The 12,759-nt window shown below is 43.7% G+C and overlaps 2 pseudogenes; both read right to left on the reverse strand.

The window, feature by feature from the left end:
* Window positions 1–748: 748 nt before the first annotated feature.
* On the reverse strand, window positions 749–3,587 carry LOC147449016 (uncharacterized; annotated as a pseudogene).
* Window positions 3,588–3,711: 124 nt separating this feature from the next.
* On the reverse strand, window positions 3,712–9,120 carry LOC147449017 (jasmonoyl--L-amino acid synthetase JAR6-like; annotated as a pseudogene).
* Window positions 9,121–12,759: the final 3,639 nt, after the last annotated feature.

Raw genomic sequence — 12,759 nt, forward strand, 5'->3', positions numbered from 1 at the left:
GTTTTTATTACTGTTGTGAGGAATCTTTAATATCTATCTGTATGTATGTATGTAGTGTAGCGCTGACTCCTCATTGTTTGGATTTCTTTTGCTTGGGACTGATTGTCCAGATTGCTGTGCTAGGGAATGGGCTGCTATTGGCAAGAGAATAAGTGGAAGGTTTTCTTGAAATGATGGTGGAGAAATTGTGTAGGTCATGCATTTTCACAAGAGCTAGTGGATAAAGGAGAAGACGACAGTCTGAATGTTTGAAATACCTTGAAAAGATTGCTCAGTGATAACTTGTGATGGGAAGGGAGGCTAGAGGGAATTCTGAGAATAGGAAGAGAGAGAAGCCTTAGTCTCCCTTACAGACCCCAATTGAGTTAAAGTTGGCAGGTCGATCTCCAAAAAGTTTCTGCCTCTTCATCCTCTCTGTCAAGTGTAAATAGATGCCATTAGACTGGGCGGTCATTAAATTTTTTGAGTTTGCTCAGCCTGTGTACATTTCATCAACTCGGCAAAACTGAGAATTGGATGAAAAACAGGCTTTTTTTCTCCCGATAGCTTTTGTTCAGCTGATGTAGGTAGCTACATTTTGCGCACAGGTAGCCATGGTTGGTGGCATGGACTTGGATGGCTCAAAGAAGTATTCACAGTGTCATTTGTAGAGGCAGCAGCTTCACCTTTAAGTACAATAAATGTTTCTTCCTTTGACATGATACTACAACTGATGCAGCCTTGGTTGTATTCTGCGCATGTGAGTAGTCTAGGAGTGGATGTCAAGCATGTCCTCATTTACACTTTTGGGGGGCTGTAAGGCAGCCTTGATTTCTACCTGTAGAATGGCGGTGCTTTTAACTGGCCGGAAACCAGCAAAAAAGGTATAAGAAAACCAGACTTTGAATCTTCATAAGAGATAAATTTCCTCTTGATGGTCTCAATATAGACTTAGAACATGCTCTTCAGCAATTCAAAAGAGATAAATTTCCTCTTAATGAACTCAGAATAGACTTAGAACATACTTTTTTGACATAGATGATTAGACAATGCTGTCTGACTGCAGCAATGCATGATGCTTCTTTAACAAATGTAACAAATTCAAATCCTATAGATTGGATATGGCTACCAGTCTGAGTACTCATGACTATAGCTTCTTCGACTGGTCCAAATTCAGCTTCAAAAAAGTCCTTCAAATCATCTGTAGTATCACGGTGTTCCCCTTCCAAATTAAAAGTGACTAGAAAATGGACACAATCAACCACAGCTCAAATTTGAAAATGTCTATCTCACCCTACAGAAGGTGACAGGCCCTCCACAAAGACCTCGATAAAACGAGGACTTTCTGTATATCCATGAAAGGGTTTCCACTCCCTACCCATGGAGTTATAATTAGAATTGAATGGGAGTGTTTGACGGTCCACTTGATGCAACACTTTGCTGGTAAGGGCTAGCGTTGTTATAAAGAAACCATGGTCCCATTAGGAAACAACTCCAAGTAGATGCTGAATTAATCGTTAAGGAAACCCCCCTTTGGCATCTTAGGTGTTGCGTGCTGATTCATGCTTAGTTCTGTAGCCACTATTTGGTATTGATGACATTAGTTGGTTGTCATATTATTTGGTTGACACTATGCATAATAGAGTTGATGGTCATATAGTCTTGTAGTTGATTACAATGAGCTTATTACTGCACTTTTCTTTATTGGATAAATCTGGGCATTTCTTGAATTCATCTAGGTATGTGTTCCAAGAGGCAACGGTACTACCTTGGCTGGTTGCAATAGAAGTCTTTGATCTTGCTTCCAGAGACAATTCTAGATCTTGCACTTGTTTCAGCCTCGTTGAAACCTGTATTTTCAGCCCTAGTTCGTAAGATAAGCTTGTTGTATTTCGTGCGCCAGATCCACGTTATGGGTGCCACCTGTCAGTTTCCGTTGGCTGGTGGTTTTTGATGATTCCCCTACTCTCTGGTTCTCCAATGACACCCTGCAAAACTTGCTTGGATATTTCTTCTGCGCAAAACCAAGCTTTCCGTCTTTACTTCGTCAAAAAACGTAGACAATGGGCTAGCTCATAAAATTCTACTCGAAAGGAAATCAAAACCTCCAGATGACGTTTCCTGATATATATGCAAGTACACAAAGCAAAATTCTTGAATTCCCCACTCTGAATCTCTAGACATGACTGAAATTGTATCGTAGACAATTTTCGGCGTCAAAGCGCTATGGACATTGAGATGGTCATTTGCTGATAGCCAAATGAGTAGGGATTAATCCCTAGATGATGCTGTGGATGTGAGAACCGAAACTCCCACTTTTGCATTTTCAACGACTCCTGAAGCTTTGTGTGTGTCCTGGGCGATTTTCTATAAAAAAAAGCACTTAAAAAATACTAACAATGCCAATATGGTCAATACGATAACCAAATGGTAACCAAATGAGTACAAGCCAACCTACTTGTGGTGACGGAAATATGTAAGCAAGATTTTTAAAGTTCCATTTCTCGAATCACAACCTGTGATCTGGAACCTGGTCTAGGCCGAATCTGTCCCTGAAAAGCAAGCTAGGCAACAAAGCATATGGACATACACAGCTCGCAACTACAATCTGAACGTAAGCATGAGACACCACCAAGACCATGAGCTAATTATATTGCTACTAAAAAAAAACAAAAACAAAATGCGAACTAGGAGTAAAGAAAATGCAAAAGAAGATGACAGAGATGGATAGTTGAACCTAACTAAAATTCGTTCTCTCCTTGATCACCTAGTCTACCCTAAGTCTACCCCTTGTGTGTGGCCTCGATGTTGATCACCAAAACCACTACTTGAGTCTCCTAATCTAGCTGGAACGTTGAAGTGTGCACCAGGCTCTCAAACCGAGCATACATGAGCAATCTCGTTCAATAGCCTCTATTCTGCAGTCTGTCCTTGCACTAGTGCATGGACGTCTTTATTGTCATATTTTCTGTAGCGAGATCTTACAGCAGGTCACCCCATAGATATCACAGTATACCCCAATGTTCCCTACAGCCTATAATGAATTGGCAAAGCGCTGGATCAGAGTGAAGAGACTAGTGAGGCGAGGTCCGAGCCAACTCCGCAGGAGAAGGACCAAAAACTGGAAAACGCCGAGAGTGACCTATAGTAATGCATAGTACTAGAATACAATTGATCCTTATCTGCTTCGATATCTTTATTGGTGAGTATAACCATCAAGAGTTTTAAAATCAAGATCAGTATTAGCGCCAAAATGTGTTGCAGGAAACAGTTCATAGACAGCATTTTCGAGGGGATCCTGTCTAGCTCTTGTACGTTTGTGGAACTATGTATTGCTTGCTCTTTTGTAATACTCAGCTCCTATGAGGCTTGTGCTGGAGGTCGACTATGTATTGCTTGCTCTTTTGCGATACTCATCTTCTATGAGGATTATGCTGGAAGTGAGCCTGCATGGTTTTCCGTTCGCAAGAAATGCGTGAAAAAGATGTGGACTGCTTTACTAGTGCAAAGTGATGGACTCTCTCATACTACAATCATGTATGATTGCACCCGGAATTCGCATCTGATCTTCGCAATGTATTTGCTGCCATAACTTGCTTGCGTTCCATTTGTAAACAACCAGGAGTAGTGTTTTTCACTTGCTTTGTATTTAACACCGTATTTGGCTCATCGCTCACTTTGCATTTTGCAAGTACTTCAACTCTAGGATCAGCACCAGCATTTTTCTTGTATTCAAAGATAAGCCGAGCTGTGAACAGATAGCACTACTCTATTCTTGAGTAAGTTGAGCACCTCATTGGCGTCTTGTATTGCGCTATTGCCCCGATACCCCAATTTAGATACCGGTCTAGTAGCCCACGGAAGGTGCCTGGCTCTACCAAACATAGCTCCAATGCCCCGACCTTCCTAGACCCCTCATACCCAGGCTCCATGAAAGCAAGATCCATTGCAATGGCACACGCCCTCAGTATGCTCTCCTCATACATTGCTTGCTCACATCCTTGTTTCATCACTTCATTGAACTTGAGATCCAATGGTGACATGCCTCTTCGGCTATCTTGGCATGCCGACTTGCTAATGCTTTTCCTGCTGAGCTCTTAAAAGACCATATAGTGTCCTAGGGAACTAGACAAGTCAGCAAATCTCGTGAAGTCGATGAGGTCTGCTTTCGCATCATGTCTCTTTAGGTCCTCCACCGCTTCATTCACAGCAAGTTGTAAGTCCTTCTCCGTATCCTTGTCTATGTGCACAGTTATCAACACATTTTTCCTACATACATATGCCAATTGCGGCGATGCATTGAAGAAGCCGGTCACCCTGACGATGTCCCCCAGCCTATAACGATATAAACCTGCACATAGACCAGATTTTAGTCCAGAAAAAAGACAACACAATCTAGCTCAAATAAAACTAAATGGCAACACTGAGAGATTGAGCTAGTCTTGGCCAAAAATGGGATTTTCTACCTCCATATGTCGTCAAAATGACCTCGTATTCGCAGCCAATCTCCACCTCAGTGAGTCTGACTGGGTCTGCCTCTTGTTGGCAGTCATCAATCATGCCTCTTGAAGGCATTGGGATGAATTCAAAGTAGGCCAAACTGGGCACCACAGTAAAGGTCACATCTCTAGGCTCAGCTTTTGGGTTAGTATTTACCAGAGTTACCCGGAACGCGGAACGGGAACGGCGACGGGCCTCCCTGCGGAACGGGGGAACGGGAATGGGCCCGGAACGGCAGGCTAAAAAAACACCCAAATATTTTGTTTTTTAGCGTTATGTGTTTGAATACAAGTAGTATTAGAGTCCTTTGACTCTAATACCCACAAAAAACACGATTCGAAGACCATTTAACCTTATAGTACATAGCCAGATGAGCAACAATGAGCAAACACAATGCCCATAGTACATACACAATGCTCTCAAATAATTGCAAGAGTAGTAGTCAGAGATAACACTTTGGAATTAATTATGGCTAACATAGTAACAAGCCTCAAGGGCCGCCAACGGCCAAGGTGCTACAAAAAAACCAAAGGGGGGCAAAGTTCAAACCAGACTTGAGTGACCACAATACCAAAAGACTGAAGGTGACAAATACCATAAAGATGCTAGTAGCTACAAATGGCAAAGAGGGCAAGGCTCAAGCAGCCATACAAAAAGGTGGATAAATGGCAAAGACTCAAGACTCAAGAGCCACTAGCCTGAGAGGCCTCCCAATCCGTAGTAGCCGGCTGTAAATTATGCACATCCTCCCATTCCTCATCATCGAGGTCTAGGTCCGGCTCGATCTCAGCCACAGATGAAGTACCTGGTGTTGGTGGATGTGCATCTCCACCCGCCTGAGAAGCCTCTTGCTCCATCTCCCACTGTGTAAAAGGATCTTTCTGTTTGTCTGTACTCTTGCAAAGCATTTTCAAATTTGTGCTGACAAAGACAAGATCATTAGCCTTCTCCACTCCAAGCCGATTTCTCTTCTTGGAAGCAATGTGGCTAAAGGTACTCCACAATTGCTCCAAGCATGAGGTACTAACTGACTGGCTGAGAATACGGATCGCCAATCTCTGAAGCTCAGGGCCATCATAGCCATAGTCCTCCCACCAAAGCACTGAACCTATTTTCCTTCGATCAATTTGAGCATCTGGACTGCCAAATGACCCCGGCATCTCTCTGTACTGTCTCAGCTGATCTTTGAAAATGCGTCGCCCATCTCTGTCTAGAACCATCTTGTTTAAGATCTCTGTAAATTGGTTCATGACTTCCCTATCTGTCTCTTGCCATGCACCTTGGAACTCTGGATCCACCATGTAAGCTGCCCCGTGTAAAGGAGAGGCATATGAATTCCACCTCGAGCTGCAAAGCGCATGGATCTCCTCATATCGCCCTGCGTTTGGCTCAAGCTGTGCAAGCTGCTCAATCATGCGGTCCATTGCCTCATAAATCTTGCCAATGCAAGGATCCATGCCATCCAGAAGTCGAAGCAAATGAACCACCGGTTTTACCTGTGCATCTAGACTCTTGAGCTCCTTCTAGAACTCAAGATCCTCTGCCTTATCCTTGCACAAAATCCCTGCAACTGTCTTTGCATAGGGGGAGGTGGTGAACTCATCACTGATGAAGACCTGTCGAACCGCATTTTGACATTCAGACAGCCTACGTACAAGAAGAAAGTTGAATGCGAAGCGGGTATCTGAATACTTTAGAAGCACTTTGCCGCCCGACCTCTTGAGGTACTCACTCCGAACCAAGTTGTGATTGTTGATGAAAGTAACCATCTTCACTGCATCAGCAATGACTGGAGCAATCCAGTCTAGCTTGCCGATGTCTTTTAGAAGGTTGTTCAAGCAGTGTGCCATGCAAAAGCACATTGTCACATGCGGATAGTGGCCCTCTATGATAGCTGTTGCTGCCCTGTTTGATGCCTCCCCATCTGTGACAAAGGCCACCACGTGTTGCTCACTGATGGTTTCTATGGCCACTGTCCACTCTGCAGAGAGAACATCGGCGGACTTGCCACTCTCAGTGGCATCATGAGAGTGCACAAAGTACATCTCTCCACTGGAGTATGCGACGAGACCATGGATAGATCTCTTCCTTGTATCGCTCCACCCGTCAGCAATGAGGGAAACGCCATGTTTTGCCCAAAGACACTGAATGTTGAGGGTTTCTTGCTCCACGATAGCCTTCTCTCGATCGAGCAAGGTGGTTCGGAGAGCCTCTGAAGATGGTGGCACATAGCCGGTGCCATACTCTCCTATCCGTTGCACCATGACTTTCCAATACTCCGACCTATTTCGATCAAACATAGAAGAGGTTAGTATCAAAAAAGTGGAAACGACGATAACGGAAGAAATGAGAGAGAAGATTGATGAATCATAAAACAATGAACATACCTCGCTTCGACAAATGGGATATGGTCGTGATAGAAGAATCGGGCCACGGCCGCATCCACCTCTTCCTTCTTCTTTGGGTCCCAAGAGGTGGCAAGGGTCTTTTGGCGACGAATTGGACCTTTTGAAGATGCACCAACACCTACACCGGGTAGAGAGGAAGAAGGGAAAATGAGGGTCTTTGGATCAATACCTTTGCGTGCCGGCTTGGCTTTATGGTTGAATTGCCGATCCTTTTCCTCGAGCTCCTTCCTCTTCTCAATGGTTACGTTGGCACAAAATTTCACCTCATGTCCCGGCACTCGAAGAAAGTGTGCCCTCACTTTGTCATGCCCCCCTTTCCGCGTGTAAGAGCATAGCTTGCATCCCCATGCACGAGAACCTCCCGCCGTCGACACGGTGCCTTCCGAGGTCACTTCATCCCACCATGACCATTCCTTCGCCTTTTGAGTGTTGCCCGCATGAACGGAGGGGGTTGAACGAGAAGAAGAGGCCATGGATGATGGATTATCCGTGAAAGAGAGAGCTTGATCGTGAACTTTGAGAGAGAGAGAGAGGGCTTGAGAGAGAGAGAGGCTTGCCGCTTGATTTCGTGAGAGCTTGAAAGAGAGCTTGAGCCTTGAGCCTTGAAAGTTGAGGGTTAGAACTTAGAAGTTAGCCCAAGAGAGAGAGAGGTTGAGAGCTTGAGCCTTGAGGCATGCCGCAACGCCACACTATGGCTTGAGAGTTGAGAGCAAGCTAGGGAGAATGAGCTTGGCTTGAGAGTTGAGAGCAAGGCTCAAGCAAGGGAGAACGGGCCTTGAGGCTTGATGAGTGTGTGAAGAATGGGGGAGGAGGGGGGCATTATATACTTTTTTCATTGCTGAAAATGGCCGTTGGCTGCCCAACAGTCATTTTTTTAAATTTCAAAAACTACCATTGGGGCCGTTCCGGCCCGTTCCAGTCCGTTCCAGTGGTCCCGTTCCACTGACAGCTTTCGGCCGGAACGCCGTTCCGTTCCGACGCGTTCCAGAAACCTCCAGCCGGTCGGAACACCGTTCCGACGTTCCAAGGCCCTAAAATGCTGTTCCCCGGTAACTCTAGTATTTACCCCAATGTATGACTCTGTGGAGCCATAGTCAGTACTAACAAGCTGCAGAGCACCAGTATAGTGGCGCAAGCGATCGAGGTAGGGCTCCATGGACCCTGTCATGATAGAGTAGATGTACTTGCAATTGGGGGCCATATGTGAGGAATCACACCAACCCAACCTTCAAGAGTGGAGCACTTGGAAGCAATCCCATCAGCAAGCTCGGGGTCTGGCATTGGCATGAGTTTGGACATGGCTACCCTCAAGTCAAGGTCCATAATCTAGCTAGTCAGCTCATCTTGCCGGATGTCATCGCAGAGATTGGCCCATTCAACCTCAAACGTATGGAAGACCTCAACAATGGTGTATGCAAAGGTGGCAGTGATAAACTCTAGCTCGTCACCGTGAAGAAGTGCATAGAGCAAGTAGCAGTACATGGCTTGCCGATTGTCAGGGTGCCAAAAAACTTCGTCGGGGATGCAAGCGTAGACGTTGGCAAACTTCTGCTTCTGCTTGAATTCTTTGCTTCTAAAGAGATGGGTGGTGGAAGTCCCTAAAGAAAGGCCAGCATTGGTAGTAAACAGCTTCCCATAGAAGACAAGCTCAAGGAACATACCTCCAGCCCTCGTGGGGAAAGCACTACATTTATTAGCTCAAAATAAGCTCAAGATCATGAGTGTTGTTCAATAAAAACATGACTTGCAATGCCAAAAAGATGGTAGGGATTCCATGCAGACACAAATACTTATTGGCCTCTATATGCTGCTGCGATCTTGCTGAGGTGGCCGGAAGCCTCTAGAATCTCCTTGTAGAGCACAAGATATTTTTGTTGACCATCAGAGGTAGTCCCAAAACTACAGAGTAAGAAACAAAGGGCTGTGCATTGAATTTCACATGCTCATTAATGGATCAAATCAACCAAAATTTGTAACCTTTCACTAAGGCATGCACATTTTTTGAGCGAAAACACAACCCTCGACTCTCTGCTATCCCTAAGAAATGCACATTGTTGATCCCAAAAAACAACACCCACTTCAAAGATAGAGTTCTGATGGGTCTCAGTATCGAGTTCTCAAATCAACCTATTTTGAGTTGATCTTTAGCAGTATCATCATTCAAATCAGCCCTAGAAATAGCATCAGATCAGCCATCAAGTTTTATCCTTTAGTACCGTTCGATTTCAGCCATCATATGTCCTAGAAGCTATCTCATAGTTCAGCCTTCAGTACCCTCAGATTTCAGCCATCATCAAGTCCTAGAAGCTATCCCATAGGTTGGTGTTATTCCCCTTCAGTTTTGTCACTTTGAGGATACTTGCGTCCATTGGCATTTACTATGTTTACAGGCATTTAGTATGACGTTGTATAGGTGTGACATACAATTAGAAGTAAACATCACTTTGGCAATGGTAGTGAGGGACCCTTGAAGTCTTTATTGTGTGATATCATCATACTGTGCCTTGTACTTTTCGCCATAGCAATCAACCATTAGATATGTCATAACTTGCTTGCGTTTCATCGTCAAGCAGTTGGGAGTAGTGTTCTCCACCTAGTTCCCTTCCCTTGCCTGGGTGCTATCATATGCTCCTTTGTATCTGTTTTCCAGTCTATGTTCAACTAGCATTTTCAGCCTTAGAGCAACAGTTCAACACCGTATTTAACCCATGATCTACCTTGCGTTTTGCAAGTGCTTCAGCTGTATAATTAGCACCAATATTCTGCCATCAAAAGCAGTCCTTCAGTCTCAGTATTCAGCTCTCAAATCAATCTAATCTCAGTTGATCTCTAGTAGTACTATCATACACATTAGTCATAGAAGTAGAATGAGATCAGCTACCAGATTTCATCTTTTAGTACGCTATCTAGTTCTTGTAGGTTTGTGGAACTATGTATTGTCCCCTACTCTCTAGTTCTCCAATGACACCCTGCAAAACTTGATTGGATACTTCTTTCATGCAAAGCCAAGATTTCCGTTTTTACTTCGTTGAAAAACGCAGACAATGGGCTAGCTCGAAAAATTCCACTCCAAATGCAACCCAAAATCTTCAGATGATCTTTCCTAATGTATATGCAAGTACACAAAGCAAAATTCTTGAATTCCCCACTCTGGATCTCTATACATGACTGAAATTGTGTCATACACAATTTTCGGCATCAAAGCGCTATGGACATTGCAATGGTCATTCACTGATAACCAAATGAGTAGGACTCAATTCCTAGATGCTACTGCGAGTGTGAGAATTGGAGCTCCCAAATTTCGCACTTTCAATCACTCCTGAAGCTCTGAGTGCACTCTAGGCGATTTTCTGCAAAAAAACACTGAAAATACTAAAAACGCCGATATGGTCAATATGCTAATGAAATGGTAACTAAATGAGAACAAGCCAATCTACTCGTGATGAAGAAAGTATGGGAGCAAGGTTTTCCAAGTTCCACTTCTCGAATCACAACCTGTCCCTGAAAAGCAAGCTAGGTAACAAAACATACGGACGTACATAGGTCGCAGTTGCAACCTGAACGCAAGCATGAGACACAACCAAAACCATAAGCTAATTATATTACTACTAAACAAAAACAAACACAAAATGCGAACTAGGAAGAAAGAAACACAAAAGAAGATGACAGAGATGGGTAGTCGAACCTAACTAAAATCCACTCGCTCCCTGCTTACCTAGTCTACCCTAAGTCTACCTCTTGTGTATGGCCTCGATGCTGAGCACCAAAACGATTACTTGAGTCTCCTAATCTAACTGGAAGGTCGAAGAGTGCACCAGGCTCTCGAACCGAGCATACATGAGCAATATCGTTCAGTAGCCTCTATTTTACAATCTGCCCTTGCACTAGTGCATAGACGTCTTCATTGTTACCTTTTTTGTAGTGAGATCTTGCAGCAGGTCACCCCATAAATACCATTCAGCTGATCTCTAGTAGTACCATCAGACACATTAGTCGTAGAAATAGAACGAGATCAGCCATCACATTTCATCTTTTAGTACGTTGTCTAGTTCTTGTAGGTTTATGGACCTATGTATTGTCCCCTACTCTCTAGTTCTCCAATGACACCTTGCAAAACTTGTTTGGATACTTCTTTCACGCAAAGCCAAGCTTTCCGCTTTTACTTCGTCGAAAAACACAGCCAATGAGCTAGCTCAAAAAATTCCACTCCAAATGCAACCAAAATCTTTAGATGATTTTCCCTAATGTATATGCAAGTACATAAAGCAAAATTCTTGAATTCCCCACTCTGAATCTCTATAGATGACTGAAATTGTGTCATACACAATTTCCTGCATCAAAGCACTATGGACATTGCGATGGATAGCCAAATGAGTAGGGCTCAATTTCTAGATGCTACTGCAAGTGTGAGAACCGTAACTCCCAACTTTCGCGCTTTCAATCACTCCTAAAGTTCTGTGTGTACTCTAGGCGATTTTCTGAAAAAAAAAACACTAAAAAAACTAAAAAAACGCCGATACGGTCAATATGGTAACAAAATGGTAACCAAATGAGCAGAAGTCAACTTACTCGCGATGACGGAAGTATGGAAGCAAGGTTTTCCAAGTTCCACTTCTCGAATCACAACCTGTGACTTGTAATCTGCGCTAGACCGAATCTATCCCTAAAAAGCAATCTAGATAACAAAGCATATGGACGTACGTAGCTCGCAACTGCAACCTGAACGTAAGCATGAGACATCACCAAAACCATAAGCTAATTACAATGCTAGTAAACAAAAACAAAAACAAAATGCGAACTAGGAAGAAAGAAAACGCAAAAGAAGATGAGAGACATGGGTAGTCGAACCTAACTAAAATCCGCTCGCTCCCTGCTCACTTAGTCTACGCTAAGTCTACCCCTTGTGTGTGGTCTCGATGCTGAGCATCAAAACTACTACTCGAGTCTCCTAATCTAGCTGGAAGGTTGAAAAATGCATCGGGCTCTCGAACCGAGCATACATGAGCAATATCTTTCAATAGCCTCTATTTTACAATCTGCCCTTGCATTAGTGCATGGACATCTTCATTGTTACCTTTTCTGTAGCGAGCTCTTGCAGCGGTTCATCCCATAAATACCACACTATACCTCAACGTTCCCTACATCATATAATGAATTGGCATTTTCTTTGCTCGCGGAAGTAAGCCAAACAATATGCTGGGCGAGTGAATCTTGGGATTTCATTTGGCGAAATGCCAAGAGATAACATAATCCTCTGTTGACAGGCCTCACCACCAGGTTCTGCTTCTGTTTTAAATTTCTTGCATTTGTACTCTTCCTTCTTACCTGACGTGGGAAAACGGTTTCCTGCCGCAGGTTCTGTATGTGAGGCTTCCTTTGCTACGTCTGTACATGAGGGCCGAGTATCACAAAAGAGCAAGCAATACATATTTCCACAAACCGACAAGAACTAGATAGTGTACTAAAAGATGAAACGTGATGGCTGATCTCGTTCCAAGAGTACTGTTCTTCACCTACTTCCCTTCCCTTGCTTGGCCGCCATCATATGCTCCTTTGTATCTGTGTTTTTAGTCTATATTCAACTACCATTTTTGCTACAGGATCAGCTAGCGTTAGAGCAAGAGTTCAACACCGTATTTAAGTCATTACTAACATAAGTCAACTTCGATCGGTGAAGACCAATTTTGTTGACGAAGTACGAGCTCGCCCAGCATACTGCTTGGCTTACTTCCGTGAACAAAGAAAACGCAGAAGAAGATGACAGAGATAGATAGTCACCTAACTAAAACCCGCTCGCTTCTTGATCACCTAATCTATCCTAAGTCTATTCCTTGTATATGGACCCAATACCAAGCACCAAAACCACTACCTG

The sequence above is a fragment of the Adiantum capillus-veneris genome, chromosome 10, assembly GCF_014529385.1.
Source record: "Adiantum capillus-veneris isolate H3 chromosome 10, ASM1452938v2, whole genome shotgun sequence".
Lineage (NCBI taxonomy): Eukaryota > Viridiplantae > Streptophyta > Polypodiopsida > Polypodiales > Pteridaceae > Adiantum > Adiantum capillus-veneris.